Genomic DNA, 20463 nt, shown 5'->3' on the forward strand with positions numbered 1-20463 from the left:
GATGGCTCGTTTTTTCATACTCAATGTGTTTGTCACATTATTAATCTAGTGGTACAAGATGGTTTAAAAATGATAGATTCTACAACTGAAAAATTCAAAAATGTGTTAACTATAGTTTTTGGAAAAAAAATAAAGCTACAATGGAAAAATATCGAAAGTTTGTCGTTTCCATTAACATAACTCCATATAGTCCTCATTGGGATATTGACACTAAATGGAGTTTGACGTGCATGATGTTTGAAAGTTTGACACGTCAAGAATTGCTTTGCAATTGTTTTACGACACAATTTCATAAGGAAAAAACTTGGTTTGTGATTTTGATTGAGATTTGATAGAAGAGTGTGGAAATGTTAAAAGTTTTTAAACAATCAACTACTTTTTTATCGGACGTGTATTATCCTACAAGTTCTTTCTTACTAAATGAGTTATGGTTGATGTCCGCACAATTAGAGTGTTTTGAACAAAGAAGTGAAATATTTGTTTTGTTATGAAACTTATGAGAGAAAAATTAGTCAAATGTTTCAAAGAAATGCAACCACTTTTTACTTGCGCCGTGACATTAAACTCATGTATCAATGTTACGAGTGTGGAGGCTTTGATTACCAAAATTTACATCTCTTCAAATTTGCACAAAGATGACTCAAGCTACACCCGTAACCAACTACACAATTTTAATAATACTTGTACTAATTTGTTTGACATTTACGCTACAAACAATGGCAATATGTCAAACATTTTTGCAAGTGTGACCTACTCTACTAGTTGTGCATCGGGTAGTAGTGGGGGTCGAACGGATTTTCATATCGACCTCTATAACTACCTTTTGGAGGAACAAAACAAACGAGCACACACATTAACCCCTAGTAGCGAACTTGGAATGTATATGGGGTCAAACTGTCACACCCCCAAACCAGAACGACGGAAACATCTGGGGGCGGATGACTTCATGTACAGTATCAGAACAATTGAATAATAGAGATCAAAGCATTACAACCATTACATTGATGAAAAATATGTTTACATTGCACTCAAAAACATTGTTTACATGATATCAAAAACATGTGACAAAAATGATATAACGAGATGTGACGACGTCCTATCCACCAAAAATCCTTGTGGTTACCTGTTTACTGGTTTCTTGAGAACACAAGTGATTTTGAAAAGTGTCAACAATTAAGTTGGTGAGTTCATAAGCGTTTTTGTATGCGAAGGAGTTTGCAACGGTTTCGTGTAAAAAATAGTGTATACTTCCAAAAAATCCAATATTTTATTATAAATGAGCTGTAAGTCTTAATCCAAAGACTAAAAATGTAAGTAATGTTGTATTGAAAATAGCGTTATGTAATTTTATCAATTTGTATAAAACTACTTGAATGTATGTTAACCCGTAAATCCAATGCGCCGTCGATACTCTATGTGAGTTATTATAACCATACTTATACGACTAGTGACCTGAACGACGTTCTTCAGGCGTCGGAACTGTTACGACATTTGTCACCCCAGACTTGCCGGTCTAACTGCAGCTAACAATTTAGGTGTGAGGTTGTCAATCCTGTATAAATCTATACACAAGTGTCACGCTCTCCCTATAAGAGACTTTGGTTATGATTCAGGACTTTAGTGGGTACTCTGGTGGGTACAATGAACTGATGAAGTAGATTCTCACAAGTCTATATCAACTGATTTACGTCTATAGTGCTGAAAAGTCGTTATCTTGTAAGTAAAATAATTATACTTTTAATAATTATTTATCTCTTCTGAAATGATATTGTAGTGTTTGTAACTCCCAAACTAAACCAATTATAGTTTATCATGTATGTTTGTCAATAATCATTTATATAAACCTTTATATAAACACATAGCAAATATTTTGTCTAATTTCAAAGTGTATGTCAACATCATGTTTTTGGGTTGTGACCCACAAAATAGTGTACTCCTTTTTGTTATAAAAGTTACATTTTAGTAAAAGCTTCAAAACCAAGGAGTTTTGCAAATCATAATTTTCTTATGATCTTATAACATAGATTATGTTTGTTTTGTTAGTTTTACATTTTAAAACTAACACAAATTTGTTGGGTAAAGCTAGTGATAACCACATCGTATGCAAACAATATCTTATATTTTAACACAAAGATGAAAACATGCAAATATTTGTATGATAAACAAAATTTGACTTGTATCCCCCCCCCCTCCCCCGCCAAAAAAAACATGGAAAAGCTTGAAAATGTGGGGGTATGAACTCACATTGAGTGGATTTGTGGGTTGTTTGAAGTGATGATGAGAAGATTTCCAAGCCTAAACTCTTGGATGGTGTTGATGAAATTCTTGGAAATATTATTATCCTAAGTGTTTAATACATAATAATGTGTGTAAAGATGATGAAACTAACATAAAAATGTATTAGATCACTAGGGTATCACGAAAATACTTACCAAAATCTAAGGACCACTTGAAGGATTTTGAACTTGGAAGATTCTTGGGTTTGTTCTTGAGAGATTTTCGGGGTTATAGCAAAGAGGATGAAAGTGGTGGATTGATTTATGGTGAATTCGTTATAGATAAAAGGGGTACAATGAGTTGATATTTGCTTGGGAAACTGATGGTTATTACTTGGGATATTGGGGGGTAATATTTTGCATGGGAAATGGTTAAACTATCAATTCATAAAGTCAACACTCTCATCCAATTTATCCATCCGAAAACCCCCTTGAAACTCCCTAATATGGCCGAAATCCTAAGTGATTTCGGTCTAGGTGGTCCTAGGCGTGTGATTTCGGTCCTAGACCCCCTCTAGCTTGTGTTTTCGGCCTTAGTGGGGTTCTAGAGTGGTGTTTTCGGCCTAGGGTGTTCTAGGTGGGAGATTTCGGCCTTGTGTGGTCCTAAGCAAACCGAAATCTCAAGGGGTGGGGTACTTAGGCCAAAAATTATAAAACAATGTTTTAATTCTATGATTTATGTTCCAATCATTTGGCTTTGCTTGCCCTTTAAGTGTTTAGTATAAACATGATTTTCAAAGTATGAATATATACATACACCTATACGTATACAAATAATGTCCTTTTAACTTTCAAGTGTTTTATCGCAACAAGGCTACATTGTGAATTCTCTTGTACACAAAATCTTTTAGGCTTGTTTGACTCAAAATTTTCCAGTTGTCACACAAAGTTTTAAAATTCATGAGTGAACCACGATTTAAAGTTTTGGATCTTTTTAGGCTTGGTGGAGAGAAAAGGAAGCACAATTTCCTATTCTCTCCGTCATGGCCCGCAATTTACTATCCGTCCAAGCTTCCACGGTAGCTTCAGAATCCTCTTTTTCTTTTACCAGTAGAGTTTTATCAAAGTTGAGTATGAATCTTACCCCGGTTGCGGTAGAGATTTGTGTTTGCTTGAAGGATTACTTAGATTCGGTGAAATTTATACAACACTTGGCATCACTAGAAGGCCCACTAGCAGAAAACGTTGAACCAGATATAATGGAAGAAGAATATGAATAAGGCTTATCAACACCTCCGGAAGTAAACGAAGACGACGACGATGAAGACGAATACGAGGATGAAGAATATGGTATTGATGATACCCCTTACCATTTGTGTGGCGGTTGAAGAACATTTTAGTGAAGCCGACACGAAGTGGAAGACTACAAAAACTCTTTATATTTGGCAAAATGTTATAACGCCACTTTATTAATATTATTATTAGTTAACTAGTTTCTAACCTCTTCTATTTCTACATTGTATGTTTTAACTATTTTAATGAACCTATGTTGCATTTTGTGTTATATATGAGGTCCTAAAAATGTTTTTTTTTAATTGTAAATTTCGGATCATATCCAAACCGGATCGGATTAAACCGATTGGGATTCGCTGAAGGGAGAACCGGTCAAAACCGATGAAACCGATTTTTGTTTGACGTCATCAAACCGGACCGGATCCGTATCAAGGAAATCCAAGTATAACTCACTGGATAACAGTCAAGAATATTCTCAATTATTTGCGAAGAAATAGGGACTGCGTCGTTGTGCTTGATGGCAGTGATAACTTAAGAGTAACTGTGTATAGTGACACCAACTTTCAGACAGACAAAGACAATTTCCGTTCTCAATTCGGCTGGATGTTTACCCTTAATGGAGGAGCGGTAACCTGGAAAAGTTCCAAACAGGAGATAGTGGCTGATTCTACCTGTGAATCAGAGTACATAACAACGAGCGAAGCATCAAAGGATGCGATTTGGTTAAAGAACTTCATTGGAGATATTGGAATTGTTCCAGCTATCAAGGAGCCAATAAAGGATTTCTATGATAATGAATGGGCGGTTGCCTTGACAAAGGAACCAAGAGATCATGGCAGATCGAGACATATCTACAAAAAATACCATTTCATCAGACATAGAGTAGAAGAATGTCACCTCGTCCTGAAGAGGATATCATCCGAAGAGAATCCAGCAGATCCCCGCCCAACATACAAACACATAATCCTACTAACATATGCGATAATCACAAAGATAACAACATACAATACAGTGGTCGGGCTTTGCCCGACATCGAGCCCCGCTCGGCATACATACCAATACATACACTCGCAAGAGTCACACAAATATATAGCATCCTAAACATAATAAACCATGGGCCAACATTGGTGCATTTGACCCGCTAAACACAGTAAGGAGACCCACCTCGCACTACCGAATCACACAGATAATCTTTGACTGCTGACTGACAGATCCCCGAACTATCAATATCAAATAAGATTTTAATTAATAATTTGATTCCCATCCAAACCATCAGACCAATAATATGGTAAATTCCAATTTACCCCTTACCTAGTTTGAACCAATACTTAAGCCCAAACCTAATAGTCCAAAAAGGCCCAAATACCAAATTAGCCACTCAAGGCCCAATTCATGGCCCAATTTTCCAAATTGGGCCCAAACCATTGTAGGCATTCTCAAAATAATTATCAGCCCAAAACCTGATGGCCCAATAGGGACAAAGACAACTAAGCCCAAAAGATGGCCCAAACCGAAACCCAACATCAAAGTCCAATCCTGCTGAGTACGCGGGGCGTACTCAGCTGTACGCTAAGCATACATGCTAAATGGCTTATACATCGTGAGTACAGACTTGTACGCCTATCGTACTCACCTAATAAGCCAAAACTTTCCTTAAGCACTTAATGCTTAAGACTATAAGTCCAAACCACATATCTACTTCTTAATAAACGTCTATAACCATAAAGTCACTGACTTGGTGACTTTGCATGCCCCAAAAGGACCCAACTTAAAGATGTACCACTTAACTTTGACATAATCTCATGCATGGGTGATTCTAAACCTTAAAGGTGCCAACTTTATGAACTTTGAACCTCAGAAACACCATGAGTGGCAACTCATAGCTCCTGGAGTGGTGCCCAACCATTAGATCTCATTCATGGGGCCAATAAGGGTCCAAACGCCATAAAAACTAGATCTAAGCTTCTAATGAGCAAGGTCATAGCTTTTTACCTTGAACAAGCTGGAAATGAAGTAGAGAATCAGGATCCACAAGCTTTTCCTTGATCCACAACCTTGCACCAACTCCTTCTTCTTGAATATGGACCAAAACACACCAATATGCACACAATGAGCTCAAAAACACAACCATGGAGGCTAAGGGACGATTTATAAGGTTTTGGGGGCTTGGGGGCTGGTAGAGAGGCCAACCCTAAAAACATAAAGTGCTTATATAGGGTAAAACATCTTAAATTAGGGTTTTCACTTACTCCTCATACGCCCAGCGTACGAGGCCACACATTCCCGATCCTTCTCTTGTAGTACGCTAAGCGTACAACACACTACGCCTCGTGTACTACCATTCACACCAGTACGCCCCACATACTACCTAGGTACACCCCACGTACCGGGGTTTCCTCTCAAACCCTAAAACACACCACAGGCCATAACTTCTTTGTTATAAATCTGATCCTGACGATCCTTATATCCATGAAAAGGCAACGAGAATCTCTACGCTTTAATCAACTCATACTTGCCTCACAATTTCCCGAACAAAAATCCAATTTCCATAAAAGCCCGAGCTAACATATTACCAAAATACCCTTTGGCTCCAAAACACAAACCGAACACCCGGATCATCCAAATTACATCATCCACCTCCAAATGAGTCCAAATCTCAATTCCTCAAGGGTCCTAAGTCTGCTAATACCCAATCCTTGATCACCACCCCTGAAATGGGAAACGATTCGAAATAGGGCGTTACATTAGTTTTAGTAGTCAGATAGTTATTTAGAAACTTGTAACGAAATAAATGTAATTGCCTTTTGATGAATATATTATGGAGATTTATTTATGAGCTGGATTACTATCTTTTGTCTATTGTTTATATTGTGTTTCATTTTGCATGTTTTACTTCCATAATAATTAGATTATTCAAACATCCACAGTCAATCATACTTTTGGAAGTAAGTAGTGAATTAAGGCTATCATGAATTGGATTGTAGATTGTCTAAGGGTTTAGACATAACAATGGTTTGCTATAACGTTCATGAGCCCCTCGATGATTTGGTGTTGACTTATTGAAACATCCCAAAATTCAAGACCAAAAATTTCGTTTTAATTAAGTTATTATATAAAACCATCAGTATAAAAACATTCATATTAATATCTCATGTCCAAACCAAAGTGTCAGTAATCAAAACATGTTATCATAAAGTAATATCATAGTGTAATCGCAAAGATCTCATGTGCGGAAAAACATAGTGTGATGCGCCGCGATCGAGCCGACTCCTTTCCTTTGAAAATGAAGTACCTGAAACCAAAACTGAAAACCGTAAGCATGAAGCTTAGTGAGTTCCCCCATCATACCACATACCATACAATCACATATTGCCAGGCATATCTGGGTGCCCGACCTACCCTGTTGAGCATACCGGGGTGCTCAACCTACCCCATGTCAGGCATATCTGGGTGCCCGACCTACCCCTTCGGTATCTTTCAGCCGGTAACCGGGAGCTTGCCTCCCCTTCGGTATCTTTCAACCGGTAACCGGTGACTATTTCACCCCTACCACTACCACATAAAAGCATAGCATAAACACATAAATCACATATTGCCTAGCATATCTGGGTGCTGGCCTACCACTTCGATCCTGTCGACCGGTAAGTGGGGACTATTTCACCCCCCTACTACCACTATCACATAATCATCATATCATGCTAGCACATAAACATAACAGGTAGTAGCAAACTTAGATAATTATCACAAAGACAATTATCTAACATACAACTCCTACTAGTGGGCCGGCATTGTGGCCGTAGACCCACCACTACTGGAAGGTAACTTACCTCACACTACCGAACTCCGAAGACACAATCCCAGCTGCTGGTTGACAGATTCTCGAACTTTCTTTTGTTCCAGAAATCGGTAATAGCCACAGGACCTCCAAATTGAGGCCCTTCAATAGTCCTAATGGTGACCTCCTTCAACGACGAGCTCGCATTCTTAACCATTCTCCTTCTCGCAGAAAACATCCCATCGACTGCCTCCTTACACTCCAATGAAATCGCAAGCAAAGTTGGGACAAGGAAGTACATAACTTTGATCTTCGTTTGAATCTTCTCCTATCGTTTCCTGCCACTGCCCGGAGACCATCCACGATGGGTCGTCCACCCCCTCTGTCAACTACGTTCGCTCGTGCATCCCTCTATCTCACTGCTCACGCCATTAACTGATGTTATCGGAAACCATGGAGAATCTCATCGGGAAACTTGAGGGAATCGGAGTTTACACACACAGGAAACACTCGACAGGCCCTTGCGGTTCCCTCTCTCACTCTCCCCCAAACCCTAATGCCTTAAACGGTAGTATTTATATCGATGATATTGGTTGGGTTGAATGTCTTTCGGGTCGAGTTCTTACAAGTCCGAGAGGGGGAAAATGGGGAAAAACGACGTGATTCGCTCCTGCGATGGTTCACCAGAAGAAGACAATGAAGTTCTAAAACTTGGCAAATCTAGTCCCTAGGATTAGGCATTATAACGAAATCTACCCTAACTTCAACCTAATATAACTAAAGTGGTTTCTGAATTAGCAATTTGCACCCTAGACATGCAAGTATACATTTAATCAAAATAATCTAACTTATTTAAATAAATCACTAATATTTATTATTTTTATTATTATTATATATCACTATTATTATTATTTATCCGAATAGATAATTACTTGACCATTAGTTTGCAAAATCCTATAATTATATTTTTAATCAATTAAACGCGAAAGACTCCTAGTTTCAATATAATTAATTATTCTAATATTTACATATCGGGATAAAATAATACTTACAAATTAAGTCCGGATTTTATACTTTTAACCCCTAATATCTAAAATCGTGACAATTAGCTCCTTGAGACCAACACCTTGCTATATAATTATTGATTTTTGGGGCTAAGATATGATCATTAATTAATTTATTTATTCATTTAATAAACGAGGTGTTACAACTCTCCCCCACTTAAATTAGATTTCGTCCTCGAAATCATTCATTTCCAATCCTTACGCGTCAAACCACTCAAGTAACATGGTCACCATCCTGGGCACACCCTAGCCTTCTCAGGGTAGCTGTGACCAATCTTCGCAAAGCCCTAAAATATGCAGGTGCATGAATTACTCGCAACAAGCTCACATCTACTCGTCTGAAATCTGCAGTCTCGAGGTGGTCTGACTCCCTGACAGATCGCTCATACCGAATCAGTATTGTTGAACCCAGTCCACTTATCCCTCAGCTGACTACTCAACTTCTGATAACTCGAGATTCCCACTATAAACAGTATCACCAACCCAATTATCCTTGCAGGTCGTTAGCATAACCTAAGCAATTTGTTATTCCGTCTGAACTTGCAACCTCAAACACAAATACTAACACTGCCCAAACGCTGAATCTGCCCGAACACTGAACTGCCTGAAGCAGTATGTTGCCACATGGATGCTTTCCAAAAGCTACCGAGACCTCTTGGTCTCAATTCGTCGCCAATCATCTGAAATACTGGGTTCCGGCCCGGCTGTGGAGCCAAAGGACTCCCACTTAGTCGCCTCACACGACTTCTGAACAAAATCCTTCTCTAGACTAGTTGCCACCAGTTATCATGCCACTGTGGCTCTAACAACCTTTTGATCTAACCGATCGGGTCCATGGGTCGAATCTTGTCATCATCAAATCCAAGACTAAAAGTGATTGCTACCTGACCAATGGTAGCCTTATCTCACACATCCTTAAGCAGTCTATTGCTTCCCTGATCGCATAACTGTAGTGACGTTCCTACAGTCTTATCACTGCTTACCCAGATCTAATCCCTCTGGGGAAATCCATAAACCAATATGTGGATTTCCACATCCTCACTGCTACACTCGAACTGGTGGGTACTACTGTTCCTTCCGCGTCCTCACAACGCGCTTATACTATCTACCAACCTAGTGAATGTTGCGGCTACACCCACACACTTACATCACTCTAGCACTATCTGCTAACCTTGTGAATGCTACGGCTACACCTGCAGACTTATAACACTTCTCACACTATCTTCCAACCTGGTGAATGCTACGGCTACACCCGCAGACTTACAATGCTTCCAACACTATCTACTGCTAGTGAATGCTACAGCTACACCCGCAGACTTACAATACTTTCCATACTACCTGATTGCTAGTGAATGCTACGGCTACCACCGTAGTCTTACAACACTTTCCAAACCGGGTCGAACACGCACTCGACCTAACACTCAGCCGAACTTGAGTCCTAACTGAAGCTCTAATCTGGTTCCCAAAACCTGCTGTCTGAGAGTCTCGAAGGCTGCCTGCTGCTCAGGCCCCCAACGAAAGGCCACCGACTTCTTGGTCAGTCGGACCAAAGGAACCGCAATCGCGGAGAAGTACCATATAAATCTCCGATAATAACCCGCTAGACCCAGGAAACTCCGAATCTCAGATGGAGACCTCGGAATCTCCCACTGCATCACGGCCTCTATCTTGGCCGGATTGACCAGAATACCCTTCTGGTTGACAAGGCGCCCAAGAGATTGCACCTCGTGCAACTGATGTGCACGGAAGTACCCACTAATTTTAATATTTATAACCTAACAAACTTAGACTAACTATGCACTTGTAGGCAGTGTACCTAGTCAGATTACAGTATAGCTTAGGTAAGTCGGGTGTCGATCACAGGGAACGGTGTTATTAATTAATCTATTTACTACTAAATTAATCTAATTATTAACAAACTAAAAAGGGGGTTTTTATCTGATTTTGCAAGATCAGACTAACTTAACTCAAATTCAATTAATAATTAAAAGACACTCTTATCTAGTTCGAATCCACTTCGTCCTTATGGCTAGCTAATAATTATGGATTATTAAGTTGGTTATTATTATATTAGTAATTTAGGTCTAAATTTACCAATAGTTAATTAATTCATGTAAAGCTATGTATGGTCACACACAATTAAACACAGAATCAATTATGTTATGAATATGCTATGTAAGACTTATCATGCAAACACAATTATGATCATAATCTGTGTTCTCTAGCACAACAAAGTTAATTACTTCAATTACTAACTAAGATTTTGGTTGATCCTAGCTCTAGTAATTCAATGTTCACTAAATTACTAGGTTATCAAGTTCATGCAGTTAATGGTCACTAAGCTACACATAACATGAGTTTAAGCAATTAAAGCAACAACATAAGCACGCTAGGTAACAATAAATCAAACACAAGCAATTCACCAACTAAATAAATCCATATAAAGTTATGTTATTCATAAGTTTGAAGCTTCATCTAGCTAGATAAGAGTAGCTAGATTCAACTGCTCATAGTAGCAACTAACATATAAACACAACTCAAATAAGAAAACATGTTTATAAGTATCAAACAAGTAAACAAATTATGAACTTTTACTCTTTTGGTGTTGAAAACCCTTTTCCAGGACCTTACTTCTGCTGTAAATCGCCTCCTGGAACCTCTTCCTTCAGCCAAAAGTCTCTCAAATCGCAATGGAGAGGGGTTTATATATTTTCTGGAAAATCACGTTCCACGTCGTGGCAGGAAGCTCCACGGCGTGACTTCAGGAATTATCCGTATTCGCCAAGGATTCTTTCTTCGCGTACTTATCTTCCGAAAAGATCGATTCCACGTCGTGGTTATCAGGTTCACGTCATGGCCCCAATATATTCCGTGAATTACTTCATCTTTTATGCTTCAAGCCTCCAATATTCCATAAATTGTCGCTTCTGGTCCCTTTCTTCTAAAATGCTTTATTTTGGCTGCAAATAACATTTTATCCTTATAAGTACCATAATTCTATGCAAATAACCAAAATATTAAATAAAATGTAGATCAATATTGCCTAAAACTATGTATAAATATGGCAACATCAAAATACCCCACACTTAGGCTTTGCTTGCCCTCAAGCAAATCTACTTATTTAAACTTAAACCTTCATCACTATAAAACAATCCAATTCCAGCTCAAACATTATGCCAAGACCTCAACGCATGCATTTGTGTCTAAATTTTTCCTAAATGACCCCCCATACTTTAAATACTCACAATCTTCATAAACAATTACCCACTAACAATGCTCATTTTATGCAACCCTCCGAATCCATCCTCAGAAAGCTTTCTAACCTCAAGATATTTTTGTAAAGCTATCCAAGCATACATAAACTAGAGAATTATAACTTTTTAGAAGATACCACAACTCGGAGCTCTTGAATTCTTCTTTTCTTTAATGTTTGATCTTTCACTTCATTGAATTTACTTCTTTCATGATTTTTGGCATCTTCAAATTTTTGAATTTCTTCAGAACTTTGATCTTTGATCTTCATACTTTGATAGCTCCAAAATTCTTCAAGAATTTTTTTACTTTTCGGTAATTTCTCTCTTTTTTTTACATGTATAACTCACTTTTTTATATCACTCAAAAACCTACATGCTTAAGCAGGGGCGCTTAACTTCAACCTTTATTGGTTAAGACATATCTTTCCTGGATACATTTCAGGTTTAGGCTGCTAAACATGTTGCATTCCTCAAACTAAGTAGGGTCATGTTTTTGTTCCATGATTTCACTAAAATAAGGGAGGCCACAAATGCATTATAACGTATATCGGCTCAACTAAACATTTGAGCTCTTATCGGATCATTCCACTAGCAAGTACAGTTCAAATTATTACTACTAGATCCAATTACTAAAAACTTAAAATTTTTAAAAGTTTACCAAATTATCTAGCAATTTACTTTTTCTACCCCCTACCTTACACTTATTTCATACAATGCCCTCATTGTATGCTTAAAATAATATAAAAATTAAGAGAAGGGAGAAAAAGGAACAGACTCCCCTGGGATAGTGGGGTGAACGAAACTCCAAAAGTGTGGAAAAAAATTGCATCTCGAATATGGACCTCTTTAAAATAAGAACTCGGACTTGAAGCTACAGTATATGGTGGAGGAAAACGAACCACAATAGTCTTTAAAATGACCCCAAGAAGATGCGTGGAAAGCCATATGGAAAAACACCCAATGGTCTTCAAAACAGTGAAATGAACAGAAATCACGTCGTGGTGTATAATACCACGTCGTGGTATTGTATAAAAACATGAACAGAATATCCCAGTTATAACACTCTACGACGTGAAAATTTAATCACCACGTCGTGGAAACTGGACCATCAGAAAATTAAGATTTTCCGCTTCTTCATTCAACCTAGCACCTTGACTAACATCTGAATGGGTTAAGACTCTTCTAATGTTGTATAAGACACTTGTGGACTCTATCCTCTCTCTCTTTAACGCACCCCACACTTATTTCAAATTGTGGGTCATGACTCTTGACTCGACCTTACTCCTCTTCATGATTCCTTAGCAAGCTGTAATCAACCAAAAGAACTAAAAGAGTAACATAATAGTTTACTAAAGTCTTACATCAACAAACCAAGTTCAACATTAACTAACACCACATAAAATAAATAATAAAAAAAACTAAAAACTAAACAGAAAAGAAATTAATCATCATCCTCTCGTCCCTGCACTCCACTCGGTCCTTCCCCATCGTCCCTCGGGATCCACAGCTCTTCCCATGTCGGAATATAAGGACATTGTGGTGGCACCGCGGGTGGTCGCACCACACCCATGTGGGAAAACATCGCTTCCAAAATTTGTGTGTTGTAATTCATCCCACCGCGGAGATTATCCAAATATGATCCAACCCTGGTTTGAAACGGGTCGGTGGGTACTCCTCCCGGGTGACGGTCTCTCTCAACTTCTCCCCGGGCTCTAACGTTTCTTTGTCTTCTCGCAGGAGGTTGGTCGGGTTGTTCCACCTCTTGTTCTCTATCTTCTGGGGGTATAACATAACCTCCCCCGACATCAACCACCACTCGCATAACACCCAAAAACTGAATAGTCAAATCATTATCTGGCAAACGGGTAAGGTTCCGCACAAATTCTTGGGACAAAATCCCATATAACCGGGCAAGACGGGTGACCAAATGTCCACCTGTAATTGGACTTCCTTGTCGTGAACTGACCGCTCTCTTTCCCAGAAACCTTGCTAGCATGTAAGGAATATCACAACACACCCCGGGAGTAATAATACTCCACAAAAAGAACAAATCTTGTAAAGAAACCTTATCACCGTGATGTTTATGATTGATAGAAAAGGTGATAAGGCGGTGAAAAAAACGATGCACCGGATTCCGAATTTGTGCTTCACTTGAATCACGAGAACTGTACTCGTGATTTGCGATAGTGCGCCAAAATTGAACATCAAAAATACCGGGCGCAAAATCCCGAACACAACCAAGTAAAAATGGAACAAAGAACGGGGATTGAGTCTCCACTTCCGTATAGATCCCCATGCGCCATGCAAATTCCCGGAGACTACACTCCCGATACACCCCGCCCAACCGGAAAACTAGTGCCCGGTTATAATCAAAATCAATGGTGCGTTCTTCAAAGTTCACAGTAGAGAAAAACTCCACTGATAATTCCCGGTACACGGGTTCTTGGATCGCGAACAAGTTCCTCCATCCATGGCAAGTAAAGGAACAATGGTTTCCCTCGTATACTTTTGTCCAGTGACGCTCCAACTCAACAACCATTCCAACACCGCCAAGCCATCCCCAGTCAATAATCGGAGCTATAGCAAACTCCCTATTGTATAACCATCCCAAACGGTTCTGATAAGACGTCAACAAGGCTCGTGAAATGGTTCGCGGAAATCGATATAACGGATGGATATTCGAGACATCAATCGGGTCATTGTCCTGTTGAACATCCCTTCTAGGTGCCATCTTTCTGCAATGTTCAAAAACAAACCAAAACAAAAACAAAACGCCTAAAATATGTTATCAAAATCAATGCAGAAAACTTGTCGTCCAGGAATCACGTCGTGGCTTGGCTCGCCACGTCGTGGTCTCGCAGTCGGATCGTTGGCACAGATCAAACACTAAATACGCGATTTTACCCAAAAACAATACTTGGGGTTTGTTTCTATTGCTATTCTAAGGGCATGCAACCTAAAAACAGTAACCAATTTCATCCAATTTCGGAAATCCTATCATTCACATAAACCTTAACCATGAAAATGTATAAATTGTAAGTAATATCTACAATTAATGGATGAAATACATACCATATGGAGTAAAAGGACAAGAGAATGCAGGAAATTTGGAGGAAAAGTTGAAAAAAAAATCAGCTGTGGGGACCTTGCTTCCGTTCGTGAGGAAGTAAACAAATGGGGAAGAAGTTTGTGGTCAAAGGGTTTAATAACTGGTTCCCCCCTCCCCCCCCCCCCCCCCCCCCGTGACTTTTAAAGGTCACGTCGTGGCAGACTATACCACGTCGTGACTTGTAATAATAGATAAACTGGTCAAGTCGCAATCAGTCCCCGAATTGTTCCTTAAAATCACGACGTGGCGCTCCTAACCACGACGTGATTGATGTCTGGTCACAAAAATTTGCTAATCTAACAATTTTTATTTATGTTCTTTGTGTTCCAATTATTACCAAAGCATCCCACAACTAATTTTTTTATTACCAAGTAATAGTCTATAGATGATGACTTGATAACCTTCAAAAAAAAACTCAAAAACTAAAAAGAAAAGAAAAGAAAAAGCAAACCAAACTCGGGTTGCCTCCCGAGAAGCGCTTCTTTTTGAGGAGTCTTGAGCTGGACTCCGTGCCTCATACGTTGAATCATCTGAAGAGTCCACCACTAGGATCTTTTGTTCCTTGAAACGCCTCTTGTAAGCTTGAACACGTCTTTTATACGCCTTTTTCGAATTTTCCTTTTTAGCTTTGACCTCGTCTCCATCAAGCTTGCGTTTAGTCCCTTTAGTCTTCAATTTTCCATCATCTTTAAGCTCCAAAGTATCCTTCTCTTCTTTCACCACTGGACTTGTTACTTTTGAAGTAACCTCCTCTTCATCACTCGACATCTCATCATCTTCCTTGCTCACCCAAGAAGTTGGATTCGTGTAGGCAATGACTTCAACCAAAAATGGAACAGATGTTCTCGGTTTTGTTCTTTTAACTTGTTGAATTGTTTTGATTTCTTCTTCCATGAGCTTCTCTAATTCTTCAAGTTCATTTTCTTCATCAATGTTGAAAACCTCTTCTTGAGCATGATTCCCTTGAAAGCCATTTTCTATCCCAAAAATTTCCTTTTCATCACCAACCCTCAAGGTGAGCTTAGACTCCCGAATATCAACAAGAGCTCCAGCAGTGTTAAGTAATGGGCGACCAAGAATAATCGGTACATTGGGATCTTCTTTCATATCCAATACCACAAAGTCTATTGGAAAAATGAATTTCCCAATTTTTACTAAAATATCTTCCACAATGCCCCGGGGTTGTGTCACTGAACGGTTCGCCATGTGAATAGTCATCTTTGTAGTCTTCAACTTCTGAATATTTAATTTTTGATAAAACGAATAAGGCATCAAATTTATGCTAGCCCCAGAATCGGCTAAAGCATAAACCTTCATATTATTCCCAAACTCACATGGGAGAGTGAGTCGTCCAGGATCCCCCATTTTCTTAGGTATTTCTCCCAACACAACTTTTGAGCTTTGCTCACTTAGAATCACCTTAGAATTCTCCTTTAATTGCTGACGAGTGTCTAACAAGTCTTGTAGGAACTTAGCATATTCTGGAATTTTTGCAAGCGAATCAATAAAAGGAGTATTGATAGGAATACCCTTTAATTGCTTGATAAACTCCAGATGTTCTCTCTCCAGTGGACTGAGATTAGCTCTAGACGGGAATGGCAAAGGTGGTTTATAAGTCGAGACAGTTTCTGGAATTTTCTGATCAGACCAAGGCCACGACGTGGACATATGATTCCCACGACGTGGTTTCTGTACTTCAGCTACATTTTTGTTCTCGAATTTTAGCTTCTTCGGTTTTGGATCGGGGTGCTGGGGCTCCACTTCCAAGGCCTCTAGGAACTCAGAAATCGCCTCTTCTTCAATATCTATGGCCATTACGTGAGATTGGGTTTTGTTTTCAGGATTTTTCGGGAATATCTTCTCATTAACCAAAGTGGTAAGTTGACCAAGTTGTACTTCAAGGTTATTAATGGAGGCTTGCTGATTCTTTATTAATGCTTGCTGATCTATCATCATTGCGTGATGATTCTTCATGATACTTCTTTGTTCTTCCATTGCAGCATCAGTAACATCATGTCTTTTTTCTGAAGCTTCCATGAATTTCATCAACATGGTCTCTAATTCTGATTTCTTCTCAACTAGTGGTTGCTCTCTTTGGTAGAAGCCCCGACCAGTTTGACTAAATTTCTCTTCTTTTTGCTTCTTGTATTCTTCGTAAGGCAGCCACTCTTTCTTTGGTTTCCTCCAATCTTCATCATATTTGTCCCCGCTTGAGTAGCATACTTGAGCTTTCTTGTTTCCATATTCATCCATATTGCAATCCTTTGTCAAGTGTGGGCCACTACATCTCTCGCAACCAACTCGAATTGCATGAATTGATTGGTCCAATTGAGTCAATCTCCTATCCATAGTGATAAGCATTGCCATTACAACAGCCATCTCTTCAGTTTGTGTACCTCCACCGCCTTTTATTCCATCACGCCCTGGGTTGTGATACTCACGAGAGTGCCTTGAAAACTCTTCAATCAGCTCCTTGGCCTGATTTAGATTCTTCTTCGTTAGTGGTCCTTGCGAATCAAGGAGTTGTCTAGTCATGACATGCATCCCATCATAAAATATTGACATCTCTTGCTGAATATTGAGGTCATGTTGAGGACAATTCCTTAACAACCCCTTGTAGCGTTCCCAGGCCTCGTATAATGACTCCCCCGGATTTTGCTCAAAGTTGGCAATTGCCTTCTTGAGTTTAGAGATTTTGGAGGGTGGACAAAACTGATCTAGAAATCTCTCACGCAATTGGGCCCATGTGGTGATCGTACCAGGTGGGAGTGCTTTTAACCAGTCTTTTGCTGCTCCCTTAAAAGTAACTGGTAGCATCCTTAGCAAAGTTGTCTCCCTTGGGATATTAGGAGTATTAAAATAATCCACAATATCGTTCACCTCGTCTAAGTGTTTGAAAGCATCCTCGTGATCCTTCCCGTAAAATGGGATATCCTTAAGTGTAGTAAGGATATGTCCCTTCAACTCGAATGTGGCATTGGCAGGAATCGTAGGATGTACTAAACCCGGCCCCACATCATCTTGAATGCGCTTCTTATAGTCCCCCATGGCCATCTCATCAATGTTTGCCATCTCGTTCTCCAGCTCATTCTCGGGTTCACTTGTATGTAATTCAAATTCAGGCTCAATATCGTACGCGGACTCGGCTTGGACGGGTATTTGATCTAAGTGTTCAAGCTTGCTCTTGTTCTTTGAAGATGAACTTGACTCCTCCGTTTTCTTCCCCGACTTCTTTGAGAACACTGATTTGAATTCTTGTAAAGGTGTCTTCTTTGGTGTTTGATCTTCTTTCACGCTCTTATCCTTCTTTTTGTGAGGTGTAGACTCTGGATCTTCAAGTGGTGGTACCAAAGGTGTGTTAAAACCTCTGGTCATGAACTCCTGAAATAAGAAAAGAAAATAAAACGTAAAACTGAACTAAGAAAAAGGGAAAAAATTGTGAATCACAGGTGTCACGTCGTGGAAGGATACTCCACGTCGTGACTTCTGTAACGAAAACAAATAACTTTTTGCTGGTTTTACCCCACAAAAAGGATCGATTAATCTAAAGCAAATAAATAAACAATAAACTAAGCCGTTCCCCGGCAACGACGCCAAAAACTTGATGTGCATGGAAGTACCCACTACTTTTAATATTTATAACCTAACAAACTTAGACTAACTATGCACTTGTAGGCAATGTACCTAGTCAGATTACAATATAGCTTAGGTAAGTCGGGTGTCGATCACAGGGAACGGTGTTATTAATTAATCTATTTACTACTAAATTAATCTAATTATTAACAAGCTAAAATGGGGGTTTTTATCTGATTTTGCAAGATCAGACTAACTTAACTCAAATTCAATCAATAATTAAAAGACACTTTTATCTAGTTCGAATCCACTTCGTCCTTATGGCTAGCTAATAATTATGGATTATTAAGTTGGTTATTATTATATTAGTAATTTAGGTCTAAATTTACCAATAGTTAATTAATTCATGTAAAGCTATGTATGGTCACACACAATTAAACACATAATCAATTATGTTATGAATATGCTATGTAAGATTTATCATGCAAACACAATTATGATCATAATCTATGTTCTCTAGCACAACAAAGTTAATTACTTAAATTACTAACTAAGATTTTGGTTGATCCTAGCTCTAGTAATTCAATGTTCACTAAATTACTAGGTTATCAAGTTCATGCAGTTAATGGTCACTAAGCTACACATAACATGAGTTTAAGCAATTAAAGCAACAACATAAGCACACTAGGTAACAATAAATCAAACACAAGCAATTCACCAACTAAATAAATCCATATAAAGTTATGTTATTCATAAGTTTGAAGCTTCATCTAGCTAGATAAGAGTAGCTAGATTCAGCTGCTCATAGTAGCAACTAACATATAAACACAACTCAAATAAGAAAACATGTCTATAAGTATCAAACAAGTAAACAAATTATGAACTTTTACTCTTTTGGTGTTGAAAACCCTTTTCCAGGACCTTACTTCTGCTGTAAATCGCCTCCTGGAACCTCTTCCTTCAGCCAAAAGTCTCTCAAATCGCAATGGAGAGGGGTTTATATATTTTCTGGAAAATCACGTTCCACGTCGTGGCAGGAAGCTCCACGCCGTGACTTCAGGAATTATCCGTATTCGCCAAGGATTCTTTCTTCGCGTACTTATCTTCCGAAAAGATCGATTCCACGTCGTGGTTATCAGGTTCACGTCATGGCCCCAGTATATTCCGTGAATTACTTCATCTTTTATGCTTCAAGCCTCCAATGTTCCATAAATTGTCACTTCTGGTCCCTTTCTTCTAAAATGCTTTATTTTGGCTGCAAATAACATTTTATCCTTATAAGTACCATAATTCTATGAAAATAACCAAAATATTAAAAAAAATGTAGATCAATATTGCCTAAAACTATGTATAAATATGGCAACATCAGCAACAAGAACTCACATTTGGAGAACTTTACAAAAAGTCTCTCCCCCACTTAGTTCGACTAAGTCTGTAACGCCCCGATTCTCAACTTGGAAGAGGGATTTTGGTGAGGAAAGGTTTGAAGATCAAGGAGCCTTGAGCAAGGAACAACTGGAGATCTGAAGTCCACCTCAGTTTATCACCAATTGGAGGTGGTGGAGTTCGTGTTGGTGATCCGGGAGTTGAGCTTTCTAGTTTCAGACGACAGTTACGAGGTGAGTTGTCCTCACTATACTAAGGGGTCTAAGGCACCAAGGCCGGCCCATTGGATATGTTATCCTAGCAGTATTATATGTTGAGTATGATTTAGTGTTGCATGCTAGTGCTTATGCCAGTTAGGTAGACCTGTAGGACTACCTGTGATGTTATATGATTATTGCATGCTCAGTGGTTATGTTATGTGTTTGTTATATGGGATGGGTTGAGGTTGTACTGCTTCGTGCCGTAGCTAACAAACCCTAGGAGCATTCCAGTTACGGGCTAAGGGAGACTCGTACTGTGTGCTCGGGAGCATTCCAGTTACGGGCTGAGGGAGACTCGTATTGTGGGCTCGTGGGTATTACAGTCTGTAGGGCTATGGATCCGTTATGTGTTGTTCTGTTCGGTTTATTATGATATGATGTTGCTGACATGGTTATGTGGATTGTATGTGTATCGGTATTTTGGAGGAACTCACTAAGCTCTCGGGCTTACAGTTTCAGTTTATTGTTTCAGGTACATCAGGGGATCGCGGCAAGGCGAAGGCATGATCGTACAACTCCTCACTTTATGTTTT

At 39.0% G+C, this 20463-nt stretch overlaps 1 non-coding gene across 1 annotated transcript; it reads left to right on the forward strand.

Moving 5' to 3' along the window:
• The first annotated feature begins 17292 nt into the window (after positions 1–17292).
• On the forward strand, positions 17293–17399 carry LOC145161995 (small nucleolar RNA R71). Its single transcript, XR_013738848.1, has one exon. It is a non-coding gene; the product is annotated as a small nucleolar RNA R71 (small nucleolar RNA).
• Positions 17400–20463: the final 3064 nt, after the last annotated feature.

Source organism: Lactuca virosa, chromosome 2 (assembly GCF_052849685.1).
Source record: "Lactuca virosa cultivar CGN04683 chromosome 2, Lactuca_virosa_CGN04683_v6, whole genome shotgun sequence".
NCBI lineage: Eukaryota > Viridiplantae > Streptophyta > Magnoliopsida > Asterales > Asteraceae > Lactuca > Lactuca virosa.